General features: G+C 40.3%; 1 protein-coding gene across 2 annotated transcripts in view; it reads right to left on the bottom strand.

The window, feature by feature from the left end:
• The window catches only part of LOC137298861 (protein Wnt-10a-like), an 87,290-nt gene that overhangs the window by 19,438 nt on the left and 44,215 nt on the right, over positions 1–23,637 (bottom strand). Inside the window, exon 1 of one of the 2 annotated variants that reach the window (XM_067831198.1) lies at positions 9,967–10,058. The exons of the other annotated variant lie outside the window; for it this stretch is intronic. The gene's annotated coding sequence lies outside the window, so the exon portion shown is untranslated. Of the gene's footprint in view, positions 1–9,966; positions 10,059–23,637 lie in introns of those variants that run through there. 2 annotated transcript variants of the gene reach the window in all.

Below are 23,637 nucleotides of genomic sequence, written 5' to 3'. Positions count from 1 at the left end.
GAGTTTGTTAAATAGAAAGTAGCTATTACATAACGCGTCATGCAATTTGCCACATCAAACACTGAACACGAGTCTAGCCGTTACATCAAGCACAGAGACATCTGTTTATGTAATCAAGAAACTTTTTACAGCCGGCGTTTCCTGACACCTGTGCTGCCCAGCTTCATATGTCGTCCATGGCATCTTGGTACTTGCTGTTCTGCTGCCCTCCCCCTTCCAACCTCCCTTCACGTACCGAACATCCAGTGTCCACTGTTGTACCTCTGTGTTGATCTGTGAGCTCAGCGAGAACAGGTGTTGAACTAAAGGATAGCGAGAATAGGTGTTGAACTACAGTGTAACGAGAACACTTGTTGAACTGGAGGGTAACTCGGATAGATGTTGAAATGAGGGGTTGCTATCAAAGTGTGGAACTGGGCGGTAGCTGGCATAGATGTTGAACTGAAGGATAGCCAGAATATGTGTTCAGCTGAAGAGTAGCAAGAATATGTGTTGAACAGGACTGATGAGAGTGTAGCTAGTATTAGTGTTAAACTGAAGGGTAGCTAGCATAGATATGGAACAGGATGGTAGCTAGCAAAGTGTGGAACTGGAGGGTTACTAGAATATGTGTTGAACTGGATGTGCACCATGTGCATCCTCTCAGGTCTTCCCATGGACGGGAACATGCCTACAGGTGCGTCCAGTAGAGAGAGACGTACGACAAATTAAAACTGTAAAGTAATTATTTCCTATAAGGAGTTTTGAAATTAGTTACTTCGATCTGTAACCCCCTTCTTCCATATACATTTGTTGGAACTGTGAAGCCGCACTTATCTATCCACATTGTAAACCGGCCAGTCAGTCCGCGCCCCTTTGGTTCAGTGTCCCTCCATCCAGGACATGTCTTAGCCTAAGGCAGCTTATCCCTGCTTTGTGAATTGTTGATGAATCGGCCAGCCTCGTGTACATAACACATATCTTTGTTGAGTTTTCCAGCCACTGACACTAATGTATTTAATACGTGTGTACACCTGCCGTAAGGCTGTAGCACAGTGAGGCTAAGTACGGGACTGTAAATGCTCGGACTTGATACATGGCGGAAATGACGTTAACACCACAAACAATGGCAGAGTCACATGGGTGGATGTCGACATGATGAATTCAAAATCTGATGAATCTGTATAATTTATATGCTATTTGTCTTTGATATTTGACTACGAAATAAGTATTTGGGTACCAAATGAATTCCATCAATTCTCAATTGTGACCCATTGTTTAATAGCTTGTTGGGAACGTAACGTAAAAGAGTTATCTCCCTTACACCACATATGGTTGCCTCGTGGGCTCCCATCCCAAGTATGTGTTTCCACTGTGAGTTGCACTCAATGTCTTACTACCTAGAGGAATTGAACACTTGGAAATGATATTAGGACAACATGAAAATCGTACAATCAAAGCTTTGATATAGAGAAATGCGATACAGCCTGCACGACTTTGATGCTCCTGACCGAGATGAATTCTTATTGTACCCCTTAACATTTCATAAAATAGTGTCTTTGAGACAACAATATCACGACCGCTTTGACTCATACTAGTGTTGCGTTTGTTGTCACCACTAGACAGTTCCCCATCATACAGATGTCTCTATATAGATGGTATTGTGTCCAGGCGACGTTAAGTTCAACTCACTCGCTCTAAAGCTATGATTACCCAATGAAAGTGGTCATATGTATCATACGTCATATTTGGGGTTACACTTTCACAGTAAAGTACAAATTCTAGTACTTTATTGGGTTAAGTCCCATCCGAGATTCGAACACGCAGCCTCGGAGTCAAGCACCTAATCGCCAGCACGCAAAGTCAGCCGCCTAACACGTTCAGCCACAGCTACTTCCACTCCAAATATAACAATTGTTACACTTTAAAGCTATGCTGTCGGTTTACTGGTGATAATGTTCAACGTCAGCCGAGGGCCAACATCGCCATCAAGCTCGTGCCTGGCAGCTCTTAGCTACAGTTTTAATAAGGACTATTTAATTATTACCTGTTTTGTATTTTACTACAACGTATGATGGTACCATGCCCTAGGTCTGACTACCGCTATTGCTTCCACGGGATTGCTGTTGGCAAACAGAGAAGGGTCTGTAGTTGTATTACCCCTGCGCCGAAATCCGTCTCTGCCTGGCCGAGCCAGTAGGACAAACACTCGCTTACAGGCATGTTGAAGTGGCGCACACTATGAGGAATTAGTGCAATGTTTCGAGGAAAATTAGTGGCTTAGTTGTCTTTGCTGTGGGCTAAGGTTGAGAAAGACCGTTAATCAGTATAGGCACTCTGCATAGAGACGGTGCTCCGTCGATTAGCCGAGAATGGCGAGTATGGTGTACATGCGACAGTGGGCCACTTTACCGCCACAGACATGCAGTTGCTTGTTGGCTTGGAGTGTTTAAGCAAACTCCACTGTTTGTGGCACCTCGGGCGATCTGCGCGATTGTCGTAGCTGGAATTCTATACATCCCGTATCCTCTTTATTCATCTTAGCTCACCATCTTAGCTTAACACATTCACACGCTCACTCACACTGTCACATACATCCAGTTTCAGCAAACGTTCTCCACAAGCAGAGATTACACTTCTAAAATTTATGATCACTATGAAGTGATCATGGCCGAATGTAGCGTTTAATTGCTTTTTTTACAAAACAAGGTGTATCCCTGATAAAGTTGTATTTATAAACGTTGAATAATGACTTATGTAGCCCCTTGGACTTGATCTGACAATGCTTCATTTATCTCTCTCAGGTGGCTCAATCTGTAGAGAGATTCGAACTCAGAGTCATGTAGAATAATATATAATACCATGTACAGTGTGTAGAAGTGTAAATTGTCTAATACAGTACAAAGTGTGTGTATGTTGGTTCATAGTATAGAATAATGTGGAGAGAGACTACATTTGTTTATAAAGGATAAATAGCACCAAATGTACAGTTAGTTCGTAGCATACGATACAGTTTACTCTTATACATGTTAGAATATACTGCTTGAGGCATTGTAGGTGTTAGGTCCTAGTATCCAACTCAGTTTAGAATGGTACGTCAGCTCCTAGTGTATAATACCGCTGAAAGTGTATATGTTAGCTTCTAGTATATAGCACCATGCACAATGTATGCGTACGTTATCCCCCAGTGTACAACAATGCGGAAGTGTATACGTTACTTCCTAGTGCATAACACCTTACATAATGAATACGTAAAAGTTATTTCCTAGTGTATAATGCCATCCAAACTATATCACTCTCTCTCTCTATAACGGGTGCAAATGACTTTGAAAAATGAATCAAGCTGTTTTTAAGTGAAATCATTTATTTTGCCAAGGTGAAATGTCGGGCTGTTTAAAACCAATGGGAATTCAACAACAATTGAAAACTTTAAAAAATAACAAGATTAGTATACTCTTAGAAAATCATAACACTGAAAAAATGTTCGCTAGAACAAGGGACAACCACCTATACCGATATAAACACGCAGCTAGACAGCAGTCATGGTCCGTACTACGAAGCTTAGACGTTAGTTTCATAAATCTTAATTGTCCAGAGTAAGAAAAGTAAACTATTTTCAAATCTACTTATTATCATTCAATATATGGAGTATAAATGTAAAGTAGTAATACTGTAATTATTTAAGATGGGACTAGTAAAGAATATTTTGGAAACGATATCCCAATTTTTATCCAGTCGAAGCGACAGAAATATTCATTACTTGAATTAAATGTTCTTGTGGTTGTTATTGATATTATGGCAATGTTTCTATTGCCTAACTGGTATTATGTCTGTATTATGAAATTATACGTTAATTAGTGACATTAGTTTGTAGACTCCACAACGTGACTAATAACTAAACGCTAAGTGATGGTGTCAATGTTATATTTTGAAATGAAATGTTCTCTACATTGTTATTTTTATTTCAGATGGCTCTCAATTTTAAGTCTTTGGTGATTGTATACACCCTCTTTGACTTCCCAGACAGAATACGAGTCACATGATGTTCGAAAGATCGTATGAGAACTTCCCAAGCTAAGTGGTTCCGAATACCAAGGTAGCGAACATTTCAGTAACGGAGATTACGTACTCATGCAGTAAGTTACCATAAAATACAAGATTTGAATATTTATTTCTTTACCCACCTGGCATACGTCATGTTCTAAATGAACCTTAAACTTAACTAAGTCCTAATTTGGCGGTGGAAAGGGACATTTCGCTCTTATTTCTACGCATGGAATATTTTCTATGTATTGAGACGTTCTATGCAGAGAGATATTCTAAACTGTAGATAATGTCAAATAACATTTATGTAAACATAAAATGTATTTATTCAAAGCGAATGGGTAAGAATATGCTTTGTTCTACACATGTAAGGCTGAAAATTAGAAATGGACGTTTCCTCAAAACTGGTAACATGGCGTTAGACCAAATCCTTTTATCTAAAAAGAATGCATTACCTTAACATTTTGCAGAAATTGGTACTTATGACCAATATCAATGTCCTCGTGTACTAACATCGAACATCGAAAAAAGATTTTGTTACCGGCGACAGTAACGCACACAACCATACTGATAACATTTGCGAATTATGTTTTTTAAGAGAAGCATGTTGGCGACAGTATGTGCACCCCGTTATTGAGAATGACATTGTACACGATATGTACGTACGTTGCTTCCAAGTCTATAATGCCGTGGGAATTGTGTACGTCAGTTCCTTGTATATAAAACCACACACCATGTATACGTACGTTGGCTCCTAGTGTATAATACGGTGACAAATGTGTACGTTTTTCCTTAGTATATACCATCATTCACAATGCATATGTACGCTATTTCCTCGTGTATATTACCGTGGAATGTTTATACATTATTTCCTAGTATATAACACCATACTTAGTGTATACGTGTGGTATTATTCTTAGTTTATAATATCTTGGAAAGTATACACATTATTTCCTGGTATATAAGACTATACAAAATGTATACGTACGCTGGTTTCTTGTGCATGATGCCATGGACAATATGTGCGTTATTTCCTTGTTTGTAATATGATGCATATGTACGTTAGATCCTAGATAGAATATTATAGACAGTTGTTGGTAGTGAACTCATCTGCACATTGCAGATACTGCACTTCGTGATTGTGTTGAAATGAGCTGTTTCATCAGTTCATTCAAAGAAGACAATGAAAAAGAGATAGTCTGATGCTCACATAGTTTAACGGAAAAAACATTTTGCCTTGGAAATAATTATACATTTTGTGAACATGCTGAGGATTGTAGAGAGATTTTATTCGTCAACGTCATTTGTGTGGCCGTACTGTGAACAATTCAACATCTATACATACTGCTTTTGCTTTTGCTTCCTTCAAATAATTCCTCTACTCTTCATTGATGATTTCATATTAACTGTGGAGGTGTTAATGGTTTACAAGATGAAATTCAAACAAACGGAAAACTTTCGAAAAAAAACAACCAAAAATATCTTTGCATTACTTACCTGTTTGCACCTTTACTAAAGTTCACTAAAGGTTTCGCTACTCCTAAAAATCTGTTGTTCACTCTACACTGAAAGGGAAAGGCTGTTCTCAAGCCAGTGCCATTCAAACGTCAACCATTTATGGGTGTATGGATCATAAAATATCACAGATAACCAGATAGAATCAATTCGTATTGTGGCCCAAAGACGGGTTCCCCCGTGGAATCCTCAGTCTGGACACACTTTCTCTAACACACCAAATTCAACACACATTTTCTTTGTCGAGCAGCTGATACTATCTTCCGGCTCCACTTCAATAATTTCCACCAACACAGCATCTATCATAACACACTTTCACAACCCCTGTCATGATACAATGGCGCAACCCGACCATACTACTTCATTTATATCCCCTATGACAATACATTATCACAGACACTTTGTTTTGCAGCAATCCATATTCAGTGTCTCTCTGTGTACATATGATTTCTGGCAGAGTGGACATATTGGAGTTACAATACAGTAGCAAATGTCACAACATTCAGCAAAGTTCGAACGTAGACAATAAATATTTCAGTGTAATTCATGTTTCTTATTTCCACAAAATTATTTCGCAAAATATCTTTGACAACCAGTAATATCACATGAGACTAACCGAACAAATATTGATACTGATGGGTTTCCACAATAACATTTCTCAACAAACATACGATACCTTGCTATACACACATAATTTGCTATAAAATGAACAAATAGATACAAAATGAAATTCCTTTAATAATAAAATTGTAGACATTCCTCCCCTGGGAAATGGTATAACGACCATGTCGCTCGCATGTCAATCTCCAACTAGTAATTGCCATTATGATTATAATTTGATAGAGCACGAAAACATTTTTCTTCTCCAAACATTGGCTTAAAATGTTTATTAAAATGATATGATGATTTTCTGAATTCCTGCCACTTCCTTTTGAAGTATCTTTGACCGTTGCCTTTGTAATTTACAAAAGAAGGGAACATAACAAAAGAAAGAAACATTGAAAGTTCATAGATGGCATCCATATATGGTAGAAGCCATGCTCTCACGGTATACCTTTGGAGGATCCGTTAGTCGTGTGATTACATATGTCCATATTTTCATTCATGTTACAACAGATATAGGACGCTCTCGCAAACCAATATTTAACCATAAATACTTGATGTTGAATGTACAATCGAACACGTTCCAACACCCCACATCCCAGCATGTTTTTGTAGTATCCTTTCCACACAGAATCAATTTTCAAAATTTATGACGCCCCCTCTCACTATAATCAGTCATTTTACCCCCATCTCCAAGGATCACAATTATAATGCAATACCAGCGATACACATGTGTAACATAATTCTGGAATGTATTTCACATATATTCATGGATGTATTTCACTTCTAACCTGTTTCAATATTTCTGATGGTGCTGATTTATACACAAGCTGTAAATCTGATATCATGAAACTCTGAAAATTATATCAGTACCTTCATTGGTATAGACTGTCAGTCACCGATTATTACAGTAAGTGTTTCAAGTTGTGATTGCAACCCAACTTCAATTTTACTTATAAGGACAAACAAAGAGAAATAAATATAACATGAGCTTATCTACACCAGAATGCCCCTTTTCTTGCCGATTTCACCCTACCTTAGTTAAGCGCTATAGCTCTATAATTCGTTGTAGTTATTTTGGCATTTAATACATGACGTCATTGTACAATGATCGACCCATAATTAATGAATTGACAACCGATTCCAAAATAGTTTACCTTTACATCTAAATATATGTTTTATTACAATATTGAAAATATAAATCGCATTAATGGCACCTCACCCTTCTTTGCTACAGACTAGGCATCAGATATCAAAGTTGAGTCATGTTATAGTCTATACTATCTATAACGTTTATGACAAGTTTTCGAAAATGCTCAAAAGACTGGCCCTCCTACGGTGACTTGGTTCTTCTCGTGAATTCTAATAATCATAATACTAAGATGACACATGGTCTAATAATACTTCTTCCACAGTTTTATTTGGATAGTTCATATCTAAATGTTTAGCCTACACGTGACATAGAAATCTGATATATATAGATCATAATTACCTCATATTCTTTTATGGGTATTTTTTCAGAATTTTCTTGCCATTTACTCGACACTACATATATAACCCGTGGCACTCCAACACATGCTGTCTGTGTTTGCTAGCTGTACGTTTCCACATGTTTATATACATGCATAGATGAATGTTAGTTCTCTCCACACTGTCATGGCAAGACGGGTCTCAAACCTGTACCATTCAATGTCAACCATTTATGTGTCTGTGGATGTTACAGTATAATAAATAACGAGGTAGAATCTGTTCTTGTAATACCTCGGGTTTTCCTGTAGAATTCTCATCCTCAATCCACCTTCTGTAACACCCAAACATACACGATCTTATCGATAGTATCTTCCGGTTCTACTTCAGTTTCCACCGGCACAGCATCGCTGACAACACATTGGTACATACTCTATCACAATACGTAGCAAGCAATGCACTGATCGATACAGTATCTATCTGGATACCCTCATACAGAATCTGTCACAATACTCTAGTACACAATAGACCATAAGGCACTGATGCAGAAACTGTCATAAGTAGGAGTGAGTTTTGTTTTATTCCGCCTTTATCAATATTCCAGCAATATCAAGGCTAGGGACACAAGAAATAAGCTTCACACATTGTACCCATGTGGGGAATCAAACCCGGTTCTTCGGCGTCAAGGAACACTTTAACAATTTGTCTACCCCACCGCCCCTTTCTGTCTTATTGCACTGCGACAGCCCGTATCATAACACAAAACTGCCATAGGTTTTGTTACAATACACCAGCAAAACCTCTATCATATACTGGTAAAACCGCTGTCATAACACAAACAAGGCACAGCATCTGTTGAATACTCTGGGACAGCATCAGTCCCCAAGACACTGGGACATTCTTTATACTATATACTTTATACCATCGCACGTGTACAGCCTCTGTCATGCAATACTGGCTCAGTGTCCGTCATAACACATTAGCACAGCGTCTGTCATAACACATCGTCACAGCGTCTGTCATAACACATTGTCACAGCGTCTGACATAACACATTGGCTCAGCGTCTGTCATAACACACTGTCAGAGAATCTGTCATAACACACTGGCACAGCCTCTGTCATAACATATTGGCCCAGCATCTGTACGTCATAACACATTGGCACAGCGTCTGTCATAACACAATGGCACAGCGTCTGACATAACACATTGGCACAGCCTCTGTCATAGCACATTGGCCCAGCATCTGTACGCCATAACACATTGGCACAGCGCCAGTCATATAACGTTGGATCAGCGTCTGTCATAACAAACTGGCACAGCCTCTGTCATAGCACATTGGCACAGTGTCGGTCATAACAAATGTGTTCCATCCGTGCCTTTTTTATTATTTAGCAGCGTGAATAACGTATTGCTTTCACGGTACATACTGAAAGGACACATCATTGAATTTTCGGCATTCGGTAAACAGTGTTGTGGTAGGACTATTCATGTCAGTCTGATGTGTTTGCTGATGTTTCTAGTTAGCCGCTACACCACAAGGCTCAAGCCAACATTTCCTTTGACCCTACAAGTCCTTTGACCCACAAAACAAAAGTAAATACGGGAACAGTGGTCTGATATAATTTGTAATGGCTTGTCTTGATTGGAGAATGTTAATACACTCCTTCTCCAACTAAAGATTTATGTCCAAGTCAACACTAATCGTCCACATTAATTATAGACCAAAACCTACACTAGTTTGAGATTAGAACAACATTGGCAACCATTAGAAACTCTGAAGTCAGCATCATTCGCCTACTTTAGCAATACGCTAGAAACTCTCAAGTAAACATTATTAGCGTACATCAGCCAGACATTAGAAAGTCTTAGGTCACTTTATTCGTCCACTCTAGCATTGCATCAGAAATTCCTAAGTCGTGTTAATACGCCTACATTAGCTACACTTTCGAAACTCTCAAGACAACATTATTCACCTACTTTAGCAATGCACTATAAACTCTCAAGTCAACATTATTCATCTTCTTCAGCAATACAACAGAAACTCCCAAGTAAATATTATTCGCATATTTTAGCAATACATTAGAAATTCTCAAGTGAACAGTATTCGCCTACTTTAGCTATACATTTGAAGCTCTCAATTCAACATTCTATTGTTTCATCAACCGGCCCTGTTATTTTATAAGACAGTCTCTTCATAATGACGTTACGTTATACAATATGAGTAAACCATATATGGACTATGTTTACGATAGGATAATAGCAGCAGAGGTACTGTCAACCTCGTCTTCCACGCATGAGGCCGTGAATGGACTGCTTAGTAAGAAGTATATGTATTGTGGGGAAAGCAGTTACTTACTGTGTGGTGTGTATGTGATCCCTCCAGGAGGCCTGGTCCGGTGTGTCCTCCCTGTACAACACCAGAAGGAAAGAGTGAATCAGTGATGTGACGGACGAGTCACCCAGTCTGGGGTGGGGCGTCTTATCTCAGCGATAGGATCATCAACATGATTATTTCTCTCTATTTCCCCAAACTTTCTTATCTGCTAAAGCAGATCCCGTGACACTAACCCGTCCCACTGGAGCGTGGATCGTATACATACTTATTGTCCTTCATTTATCTGCTTCAAAACATATCTACCGTATATATACCTGTGTAACTAACCGTACCATATTTTCACCCAAGGCATCTCTCTCTCTCGGTACTAGTACCCTTCTACTGACCCTGACACTGCGAAATGTCATCAAATGACTTCCCGCCTACTGGCGCCTTAGTCCCTTCTCACTGCCTTCACTCTCACCATCAAACAGCCTACTGCCAACTTAATCCCATCTCCCTGCCTTCACTCCCTCCATCGAACAACCTTCCACCAACTTATTCCCACCTCCCTGCCTTCACTCTCTCCATCAAACAGCCTACTGCCAACTTATTCCCATCACCTTGCCTTCACTCTCTCCATCAAACAGCCTACTGCCAACTTAGTTCCATCTCCCTGCCTTCGTTCTTTCCATCAAACAGCCTACTGCCAACTTAGTTCCATCTCCCTGCCTTCGTTCTTTCCATTAAACAGCCTACTGCCAAGTTAGTCCCACCTCACTGCCTTCGCTCTTTCCATCAAACAGCCTACTGCCAAGTTAGTCCCATCTCACTGCCTTCGCTCGTTCCCTCAAACATCCTTCTGCCAACTTAGTCCCACCTCATTATATTCTTCGAGTTGATTGCTTCCCCTTCCCCTGTCATATCTCTGTGATCAGCATATACGAGTAAATGTGTGAACATGTATCTCACATCTGTGTATCCATCCGACGTTGACGTATATGCACATCAGCTTGAGATATGTGCCATATATGTGTTTGTTCTTGTCTGTCACATACGTGTTTGTATCTGTCTGTCATATACCTCTTTGTTCCTGTCTGTCACATACCTATTTGTATATGATAGCCACGTGTGTGTTTGTACCTGTCTGTCATATACCTGTTTATACTTGCTTGCCATATATGTGTTTGTTCCTGTCTGTCATATACCTATTTGTATATGATAGCCAGGTGTGTGTTTGTACCTGTCTGTCATATACCTGTTTGTATCTGCTTGTCATATACCTGTTTATGCCAGCTTGTACCTGTTTTCCAGATACCTGTTTGTACCCGCTTGTTTTACGCCTGTTTGTACCTGTTTGTTCCTGTCTGTCATATACCTGTTGGCACTTGCTTGCATATATGCATTTGTTCATGTGTGTTATGTACATGCTTCATACCTGCCTGTCTGTACCTGCTTGAATTCAGGATTGACATAGCAGTAAGCACATTTGCTTGATATATAATTAGACATGTGCACATGTCTTGGCACAAGTTGTGCAAAATTGCATGTCATGGCTGTGGATATACGTGTTTGTATGTCCTCTTGTGACGGCAGTGGGCATTCTTGGAACACATTTTGGAGAATACAACAATTTCATTCATGGGTGCAATGATCAGACTGTCATATTGGTACGCACGCCTGCTCGACATGCCTTTCATTGACACAACTCTTTACCGTTAACCCATTACCGACCCACACCTCTCTGACGGCAGCCACACCTTTAAGTTACCTATTATAAAATAGCCCTTGTTCCGTCCACACACATTTTTGTGAAATGGTTTTGAGGGAATAGGTATTGGGCTTGCATGCTAACGGGACTAATATCGATTATGTGTGGTCTTGATGCATGGAGACTACGGTATGGATCTGCTATCCAGCTTTGTGGTACGACACGTCACTAAGCCAACCCACCCCTTGTTTCCTCGCCTAACCTTAATCTCTTGTTGTAGGCCTTTCACTGTCTATTGACATGTGTGATTGTTGTGTTAACGCGAGGACAAACCCCCACCACAGCCCTCCCCAAACACTCATATACATCCACTTCTGCCTACCTGCCCCTCCATCCCTCATCAAACCTCCCCCTCCCCTTCCCCGGTACACTGTGTCTCCTAAAGCCACTAACTAGCTATATCAGTGACAGGTGATAAATGCCTGGTCGTATTACTGCTATTGTTTATCTTTGGGGAAAATATGGAATAATATACTTCACATTGAAGGAGTGCTTTTGTTGCTGAGTGGACCTGACAACTACAAAGAAATATTTGCCATATTTGCATGCGACTCTGTCGATATTTCCCCCAGTCCTCATTCTCTTTCTGGGCAGTATGACACGTCCATGCGATTGGCCAAAATATGAAGTAGTCAGTTTTGTGGGTGTACTGACTGATTACAACAGTAGTATGTGTACAGGACACTTGAGACAGATGACTTTGGCAACCCGTGAAAACGTCGGCATATTCTCTTGCTAGTATATGTTAAGTATATACATAGGTGTATTGGTAATTCTATTGACTGTATCCTATTTGTTGATAAGGTGTTATGGATATCATTTGACGTCCAGTTCACAGTTGTGTACAACTCATGGGCTAAAGGTCATGCTACATTTGGCATCCTGTACATTGCGTAACAACACTAAATACATGTCTTGTAACATGACATAATGATACTACTACAGATGTGTCTTGTAGCATGACATGATGATACTACAGACGTGTGTAATTGTAAACTTTCAGACCTAGAGACACGTCTGCAACATCGCATGGTGGGCATATGGACACGTCTGTAACATGGTATGACGGACCTATAGACATGAATACAAAATGGTATGATGGACCTATAGACATGAATGTAACATGGTATGACGGACCTATAGACGTATCTGTAACATGGTATGCTAGACCTATTTATGTTACAGTCATATTGTGAAATCAGTCATTACGTGAAACGACTAAGAGGGTCAGCCATGTCTCGTCATTTTGTGTAACACCACTCAATATACTTCAGTCACTTCATGACATTTCACTTAATAATCTACAAAAGTGGATCTCAGTTTCAACATAAGTTATCGTCTCTAACAGTTAAAACTATTGTGGCAGCGACCTGTTTGTTTGGTTTAGTCCCGGAATGCCTGCATGTTACGGTTGCTTATGTACAATCACGAGGGGTAGTACATGCTTCACTGAAGAAAATGACAAAAACAAAATATTGATGTGAAAAAATATGTGTTACGACCAACAATATTACGATGGACATATCATCCACTGATTGAACATGCAAAAAATTACAAATCGATCATGGACAAATAAATGGGATTTTATTCTTGAAGAGCAACTGACATCAATAATAATCGTTACATTATATTATGCTAATGAAAAGGAGACATAACGACATGTGCACAGATAGCAATAACATTAACAATAACACATCATTCACAGTCCTACATAATGAGACAGAGGGCGTTGTCGAGAGCCCGATATGTCTTCTTCTTAGAAGGGACACGACCTCCAGCATGCAGTTGCATGAGAATTGTTTTAAGCGAGTTGTTTTCAGTTTAATCCATTATATCACCATGCAACCAAATAGTAAAATTTCGTTTATTAAGATTATGATTGTCCTTTTTGAAGTCTCGCTCAGTTCTGGATCTTCTGAATTTCGCTAACCTAAAATTAGGGGATGTCCCTCTTAATACCCCATTGTCTAAGGATTAGCTTTGCCTACCTTAAACAATACCCGCCGGCGGTAAGGAAAGTACCTGTTTGGTTCACACTTGCAATGTCCATAGCTACACCTCACAAACCCCTGTCCACCACATATAGAGGAAATGAAATTTCATGAAATGACTGAAGTATATTGATTGTTGTCACACAAAATGACGCTGACCCTCTTAGTCATTTCACGAAATGCCTGATTTCACAATCTGACTGTAACATATGTATGTTTGTAACATGGTACGGTCGACCTATAGAAGCCCTCCTAAATATGGCATGATCGACCTAAAGAAGTGCTCCTAAATATGGTATGATCGACCTAAGGAAGTGCTCCTAAATATGGTATGATCTACCTATAGAAGTTTTCTTAGATATGGCATGATCGACCTACAAGAGGGTTGAATAAACATGGCATGATCGACCTATAGAAATGCTCCGTAAATATGGTATCATCGACCTATGGAAGTGTTCCGTGAATATGGTATGATCGACCTGTTGCTTAAATATGGTATGATCAGTGTTCAGTGTTATGACAGTGTTCCCAAATATATTATGACTACATGTAGTCATATTGTAATTTGTTCATGGGTTAATCTATACGAATTCTGTCAACATACAGAATGTGTAATTGTTATCAAACTTTTCATACTGTATTGTTCGTGCACATTTTTGTCTGTGGTTACATTTTGTGATCAGTGTAGTGACGATATCTTGGTTATTGAGCTTGCGTATCCAGGTTTTGAGCAGCCAGTAAAACAGAATGCAAAATTGTGAACGTATCGAATAACGCAATTGCATTTGTAACATCCTGTTGTTAATGAGAAGTAGTATCTGGGTTCGTGGGTACATCGCCCTCTGACCCCGCATAGAGATGGTAGCCCTGGCCTCGGCAACCGTATACCTTAATGGCAGAGTCGTGCGTCCACACCTGGACCTCGTAAATAGCAGGTACCGATTACCCTTTGGTGTCGGTAGAACGGCACTGGCTAAATTGTAGGCTCACTTACTTGTAGCCAGGCATAAATCTTCAGTGGAATTTCCAAATAAGCAATGCTGAACATTGCTGGGCGGACTGAGCCTAGTATGGGAAACAGTGGAACGGATGTAATGAATGGGGGATATCCACGTAAATATACAAACAGTTTCACCTCTCATCAACATCTACCTAATTTCTAAAATGTCTAATTGAAAACGGATCGTTTAATCGGTATCTAATTGTCGATAATACGGTAACATGATCTTGTACCCAACTGTTTAATGCAACACCTACAATCATTGTGCCAACTCAAGCGACAAAAATCTCTGACCCTCTACCCCAGTCTCCTCTCGCCTACAGTCTGTACCCTGTGTCCCCTGACCCCTACCGCCTACTGTCTGTGCCCACTGTTCCTGGACACTACAGCCTACAGTCTGTGCCCTCTGTTCCTGGACTAAAGTCTGTACCCACTGTCCCTGGACACTAAAGCCTACAGTCTGTGTCCTTTGTCCCTGAACTACAGTCTATACCCACTGTCCCTGGACACTAACACCTACAGTCTGTGCCCTCTGTCCCTGGACTACAGTCTGTACCCTCTGTCCCTGGACACCACAGCCTACAACCTGTGCCTTCTGTCCCTGGACACTACCGCCTACAGTCTGTATCCTCTGTCCCTGGTCACTACCACTTACCGTCTGTGCCCTCTGTCCCTGGACACTAACACCTACAGTCTGTGCCCTCTGTCCCTGGACTACAGTCTGTACCCTCTGTCCCTGGACACTACCGCCTACAACCTGTGCCTTCTGTCCCTGGACACTACCGCCTACAGTCTGTACCCTCTGTCCCTGGACACTACCGCCTACAGTCTGTACTCACTATCCCCTGACCCTACAACCTACAGTCTGTACCCCTGTCTTCGGACATTACCGCCTACAGTCTGTACTCTCGACCTCTGATCCCTACCGTCTGCAGTCTGTGCCTTCTGTCACCTATCTCCTACTAACTACGTCAACTACACACACACACACACACACACACACACACACACACACACACACACACACACACACACACACACACATATATATATATATATATATATATATATATATATATATATATATATATATATTCAGTTCCTTAACACGTATGAAGAAACAAGAAACAACAACTGAGCGACAAGAAACCAGTTGACTGGCAAAAACGTAACACGAAGAACTAGTGATCTGACACGCACTTTGTAAGGTGACAAGGACATGCCTAGTAAACCTAACACGCAAAATTGAGAACACATACACACTCAATATTTATTCCCACTTCAATAATTTATTTTAGAAAATACAGCAGGAATGTCATTTTGCCTCAGTTTTAACTAGATGACGCCCCATCCCCACTTGTTATGAAAAATGCCCGGTCCCTAAAATTTATCAGGGCAATGTAATTAATTCAACGACGGTATTGTACTAGCCCGTCCACGAGGGTCCAACACTGCAGGTTCCCGAATGTCAGAATACAGTCTGGGTAGGAGATAATTAATAGCCACATGACTTTGCTGTTTGTCAATACAACATAAAACTCTTTCATTTCGGACTCGGAATACGCTCGATGTCTTGATTTGCGTTTTCCCAAAGGTGGGTGGCCTCCATACTTACAGCTATATTTCCAGGTAATTAAACTCAACTACGCACAGAGGAATAGGTCGACATTGGGATGTCTTTAAATCAGGTGATAAACCACACATATCACATCAATCAGCGTGGCTGGTCACATATTGTGAATATCTCGTCGTGGGCGATCGTTTTACTACCTGTTCCCGCTTGAATAACATATAATTTTGCCATACCTTGATATCGTGTTTATTTCTTTACCCGTAATGAACCATAGTGGGTTTGGTCCCGGGGGTTTGTACTGTCATACTGTCTACATGATGCAATTTGCACTACCCATTGACCGGTTGTAAAAAACACCTAGAACGTTGAAGCCACATGCACCGAACTAGATGAAGTGAAATGGTCGAGGGGTTATATCAGAAATGATCACGCTAATGCAGTCAGGTATTCCTATAACAAGGTAGATTATAGTCCGGAGGATACGGAGCAGTACTGAGGTATAAAATATCATCGTGAGTGATATATTTCTGCCAGGAACATAATCTGATTACATGTACAAACACAGATTAACAAAGGGACGTTGCGGATGTATAGAGGAGATTCACCCTGGTCAAGCCAATACGGCGGAATGACACTTAAGCTTTGTCGAATAATTACAATTTTGTTCAAATCGCCAAGATGTATCTTTGTTAGGGTATGCACAACACCGACAGACTCCATTGTGTTCCTGACGAGATGTGTCCTTTTACTCCAGTTGTGATTAACATGTATTGTTTCGATACCATACATTCAGCTAAATATGTCATGAACATTTACTTAATGCATGTACCTCTCATCTTCAAGGTGACCAGTTCAGCACATTGTTATTCTGATGAGGTTTGGAATTATACCTTTCCCAAAGTCATTTTTGCTTAGACCCTTCGTATACTAAGGAATGTGATGACGTGCTTGACAGCTAAATGTTCGACACGTGATTCACTTTGAGAATTAATGAACCATGTATGCTAAAGAAAAATGAATTCACATTCACTACATGTCTATTAATATAATGTTTGATCACTATTTTTACATCAGATATATTCATTTAGTACGCATTTCTTCATGCTTACGTTGACTAACATTCAACAAGCATTGGAATACTAGCAACGGCAACATGAAGTTAGAAACGGATTGGGGATTGGAGATTGGGGATTCGAATCTCCAATCTGAATATTTGTTTTCAGATTCGGGATTCGAATATTCTGTTGATAATCAGGATTTATAATAGCAATGATAATAATATATTAGGTTAATTTTGTTGATGGCGATGTACTGCTGGACGGTACAGCGATGGGAGTAAACCAGGCGAAGTCCTTTACAAGTCTGACCAGAGTCGGTCCTTTGTGGAGAAGCCATTGCATCGTGTGAACATGCAGTGTGTGTAACAGAACAGCAATCCAACCGACTCCTTCGCTTGGATGAAGTCGGCTCGTCTCAAATGTGAAACTGAGGGCTTCCTTTTTGAGCTCAGGACCAGTCACTTCCCACTCGCAATCGCCAGCATGTGATTCTTAACCAAAATGTGAATATGAAATGTCAACTATTCTATGAATTCACAGAGACTGTCCGGCACCTTCTCAGTAGATGTGCTTCCTTGGCACAAACAGCATATCTTAAAAGACATGATGGCATGGCTCGCTGCTTTTACTATCGTCTCCGCCTGAGGTCCATCAAAGGTACGACCCTGAACATCTCCAGGGCGTCCTGGAAAATGATGCTTTCAAACTTCCCTGGAATAGGTCAATATACAGCCTGAGACGAATTTCTGCCAACAAACCTGATCTTGTCCGTTTTGATAGAGCCAATGAAATTATTTACATCATTGAATTTCGAACCCACCAAGAACTTTCCGGAGAATATGAAGGCTCCCCAACACTGCAGCCTTCTGCATTAATAATAAAGTACATATATGGCGCCTCATCCACATCACTAAGGGACATGCTCTAAGCGCATATCATACTAAACATCATTACTATTCCCCCGGATAACCCAAGCTGTTTGTTAGGTGCTAGAAGGTTAGACTTTATCTCACCGGGTACCCATTTTTCTGCTGGGTGAACAGAGGCAATTCTTGAACAAACTCACTTGCCTAAGGTGAGACCACATGTTTCACATGTGCTTCGTTGTGAGGCAGGACCGACGTCCTAGAAACTCTCAGGAGTCAAACTGCCAAACACGGCCACCATCCAAGGACTGTCCGAGCTCGACGGTGCTTCAACTTTAACTGATTTTGTGACCTGAGCACTACGTACAGGACCACTGGCCACCACAGATTTCACCTCTTTCTAATGTGAACATGTGCTCCATGTACTAAAACATAAAAAAACAAACTACACTTTTTCCGTATTTGGACCTCAAATCTCAGTTTTTTAACATTCGGATTTCGACATTTGGATCCCGAAACTGAATATATTTTGCAGATTCGGGATTCGAATCCCGAATCTGAATATCTTAAAGATTCGGGATTCAAATTAAAGCTGTTTTGTAGAATAACAAATGGTTCAGAGTTTACTGCTGCTGTCAGGTGTTACAGATGTGGTTTAGCATAGAAGATCACACACGGTAAACTACGTCACCCCCTATCCCAAGGTTCTGTTGAGTGTGCCAGCTGTGATGTGAAGGACATGTTAATTGCCTGGATGCCTGACAACAATACCACTGACTGGACCATGGGTCTCAAGTTTGTTCAGTTTCAGCTACCACAGTGGAATTATACAACCACATCTGGCTGCCTTTACTGGATCAGATGCACCAACTGGGACTAAATTCCTCCAAGCTCACAGATGAGGTGACTGTATCACTGAAGACGGAAGAAGTTCTCATCAATGCTTTTTTTATCGCCACGACACCTTATTCAGACCAGCCAGCACCAGATGCGCCACCAGTTACTGTAGCAGTTCCAGATCCCTCAGCAGAAGCAGCCATGCCAGATCCAGATCCACCTGTTGTAGCAGATATGCTACATCCAGATCCATCTGCTGAAGTCGGCGTTCCAGATCCACCATCATCAGCAGAACTCCTTGTTGCAAAGAGACGTATCCAGAGGAAGATCAGAATCCAGATACTACATCTCTAAGATCACTACATCTATAAATCGTAAGGTGTACACGTCATCAGGTGAGGGACATCATAATAACAATATAAGGCATTCACAGGTGAGTTGAAACAACAGATGCACTGTTCCTCGGTCTGAACGGTTCCTCAGTATCAACTTTCGTTATAGCTAACGATTCTTTGGATAGTGTACAACAACATCTTGGTTCGCAAGTGCCAATCGTAGTTTGCAGGTTTCAGTGTATCACACAAGCTTCCTGACTGAATCGCTGTACATGCTAAGCTCCACATAGTGATTTTGATAGTTCTATCTTCACAACTGAAGCAAATGTCATGTCAACAGCGCAGAAATATATTATATTAAAACGACCCAAATATAAACAATATATATTTTTTTCAGATTCTCTTTCTTGCCTTCAAGCTATCGAAATAGTTATCGCAAACATCCACTTTAAACTGTAATTATTGAATTATATGATTATCCTGCTCCTGGCCATGTTGGAATTTCTGGTAACACAATGGTCGATTTCGGGTGTAAAATCCTTGTTGTCAACTTTGTGTGCAGACTCTTTCCGTGCTGTCATAACCTCTAGTGTACACTACACATCCCTGTGCTCTTAAAAGAACTCACGAATCCGTTGGTATATGACCAGATGGTGGCCACATAAATACGTGCAAACACCTAGTTGCGGGTACAGCAACGTGCAGTAAACTTGGACAAAGTACTGTGACTATGTGTATCAGTCCACCCAGCTGTGAATGGGTACCTCGATAGGATGAGACAGCCACAAATAACGCGGACTATGCTTGTCGTAAGAGGTGATTAACGGGATCGGGTGGTCAGTCTCGCTGACTTTGTTGGCACATGTCATCGGTTCCCAATTGTGCAGATCGATGCTGGTGATCACTTGATAGTCTGTCCCAGACTCGATTATTTACAGACCGCCGTCATATTGTTGGTATATAGCTGAGTGGGGCGTGAAACTAAACTTATAAACTTAAACAGTTTATTCGAATTCCCAATTTTGACAAGTGAAGGTGCAAGGAGTATAGTCACAAGAACGTTGAAATCCCGAAATCCAAATGTGTAAACGTCAAATTACGAATGCCGAATGCAGAGTGTTTAATCTGCAAAACTACCGAATATGAAAAATATTCAGATTCGGAATTTGTCTGAAAAGAATATTTAGATTCTTGATTCAAATGCCGAAATCCGGATGTTAAGAAAAGGGGGCTTCGAATCCCGAATCTGGAAAAACCTATTCAGATTCGGGATTCGAAACCCCATTCCCGAATCCCTAATCCGTTTCAAACTTATGTTGCCATAGTGGCTCCCCTCACAAGTGTGTTCAAGTTATTCTACGGTACCATGATTATAGTCTGATTAGATTACACAATAGATTCAAATAATACCATAACATTGCATTTAAGAAACTGCCCCAGCGAGCCCGTGACAGCATATCAGAGGTCAGGACGTGAAATGGCAGATAAGATCAGGACAGGCGAGGCTTTTTAATGAACCTGCTTCTCCGCTATAATATTTTTCAAATAAAATTGGATTTCATAGTTTTATTTTATTTTTTTTTAAATCCGCATAATACACGACTGCTTATGGATATCCATATAAAACATCTTGCCTTTGGAAAACAATTTACGTTTTAGGTTTTTTTCTCAAGACAAATATACAACATTTCTGTCATGACGGTGATCATGTGGTTACAATTTTTTTGCGTTCGTAAGTCTCATTGAACCAGTTTTGTTTACTTAAAATTACCCAGCTACAGATTACCTGTGTACCACATGCAACGTGTTAATCAGCATCATATATGAGTAAATACTCAGTCTGTTTTATGTTAAATAGACATAAGTCACATATTGATATATGTAAGTATAACACCCACAACACATGTAACGTATTAGGTCAAAGTAAGTATTTTAAATCCCACGTGCAACATGTAAACAACTTTATATATATATGAAAAATGATCATAACATTTCCAACATGGTGTCAAGCCTTTATGTTGAGTGTCACACACATTACGTCTATGACAGGTGGTACGTGTGTATGTTGAGTACAGCACTTGTAATGTGGCTGATAGCGTGCAACGTGAGCAGCACGTGTAAAGAAAGGTTGAAAGTACTGGCGATTGGGAGTCTGATCACCCTGAAGCAGGAAGTGTATCTTCAACGAAGACGTTGTTATAGATACAATATATATCACGTCTTCGATATAGCGTGACGAGGGTCGTACCCGCTTTGGACTTTTAATGTTTAATATAGTTATGCTTTCCCAGAACGAACTATGAACGCAACTGCATACTCAAGTCAAGGTTGACTTAACTCTCAAGTGGGTTTAAGACCTATAAAAGCCTCACAACGAAGCACATGTGAAGTTACATTTGCCATTTTCTCTGGTCTTGCACTGGTCGGTTGACGGCACAACTATTATTGGTGTGACCGTGTAGCACGTCAAGGTTGGACCACACAGGTCCGCCAAACGCACCTACTTGTGTCTCATGCACATATTGTTGGTGTGACCGTGTTACACGTGAGGGTTGGACTACACAGGTCCGCCAGACATACCTACATGTGTCTCATGCACATATTGTTGGTGTGACCGTGTTACACGTGAAGGTTGGACTACACACGTCCGCCAGACATACCTACATGTGTCTCATGCACATATTGTTGGTGTGACCGTGTTACACGTAAGGGTTGGACTACACACGTCCGCCAGACATACCTACTTGTGTCTCGTGCACATATTGTTGGTGTCACCGTGTTACAATTCTAGACTGGCATACACAGGTCCTCCAAATAATCGTTCTTTTATTTTGGCGTTCCCGATTCCCACTGAGCGTCAGTTATATAAGTACGTGCATTCGTGTGATATATTGAGAACGCCTTTTCTTAAGCAACATCGTTCTTAAAACTGAACACATTGCTATAATAAATCTGGAATATACGTTTCAATATTAATATTTTCTAAATTATATATTATATATATATTGTGTGTGTGTCTGTGTGTGTGTGTATGTTTTTTATATATCTTATGTTATATATATATGTGAATCAGAAAATATTCATACTGAAACCAGGTGTTCTAAGAGCAGTTGATAATACAAACATATATATATGTTTGCATTATCAAGTACTCTTAGAACACCTGGGAATTTTCCAGTTTCCTTTCCCAATCTGCTAAGGCTGCATAACATATTTAATTGTTTCTCGGGCACACACTTTTTCAAAAGTGACGAAGGCGGTGGGACTTCAACAAAAAAGTTTGATAGACAAAAATATTCTTATTTCTTTTCTCTCACAAATACAGCTTGGAAAGTTTAGCACACGTTATGAGTTGTAGATTCAGTCACACTCGTTCTTACAGACACTCATTCTTATAGTACACAAATGGATGATCGGGACGCGGCAATGTCAAATTTTTGTTTTTTTTTAAATGGCAATAAAACAATGTTACGCCCACAAATAAAAGTAACTTGCAGATGCACGTGAAACATTTCAATTTTCATATTTAGCCTAACTACTGACTGATACACTATGCATTCCTGGCATCATAGAGGCTTTACTAAAGACATTATTGAAGGCTTTACTGAAGAATTAAAGGGTTCAAAACAGTAACTGGTCAGTTATGAGGAGGGCAGTAGTAGCAACACTGTGTTCTGTTAAAGATCAGAGGTGATGAGGAACAGGGTGCCGTGGTACAAATCACTGTCGTAATTCTACGTGAAGGTATGGGAAGTACCGTTACTTTACTGTTCTGCTGAAACAGTCGTGATGAGGAACAGGTTAATGCGTGGTATGAGAGGCTAACATGTCTCTTGTTGTGGAGTAAGTAGTGATAAGAGACTGGAAGCGTCACTGCGTTGTACAGCTGGGATCAAAGACTGTTAAGCGGACGGCAGCATATCCGGTGGTAACCACAACCACGAGCGCTGGTAGCACTAGATTGCTGAACCGGTTGTAGCTGAATATCTAATCCGAGATCTAACATATGTGTTCAACCATCATGTCACTTTGAGTGGGTGTCTGCCCATCAGTGGATTCATGCTTGGGTGTGGTGAAATGATTCACCGCAGGCGGGAAAATAGCCTGCCGAGCGAGAAAAACGTAAAATGGCGATTTCACGTAATTACATATTGTAATTGTGTTGTCAGGTTGTATGTTTTACGTCACAGCTTGTGAAGAGTATCTCCTAGCTGTCCCATTTGAAAACATCGACTTTTTAATGACGCCATTTCCAAACTAGAATACTAGTTGTTATACACAG

The sequence above is a fragment of the Haliotis asinina genome, chromosome 10 (assembly GCF_037392515.1).
Source record: "Haliotis asinina isolate JCU_RB_2024 chromosome 10, JCU_Hal_asi_v2, whole genome shotgun sequence".
NCBI lineage: Eukaryota > Metazoa > Mollusca > Gastropoda > Lepetellida > Haliotidae > Haliotis > Haliotis asinina.
The sequence above is the reverse complement of the archived record's forward strand: the minus strand, read 5'-3'. Positions and strand labels throughout refer to the sequence as shown.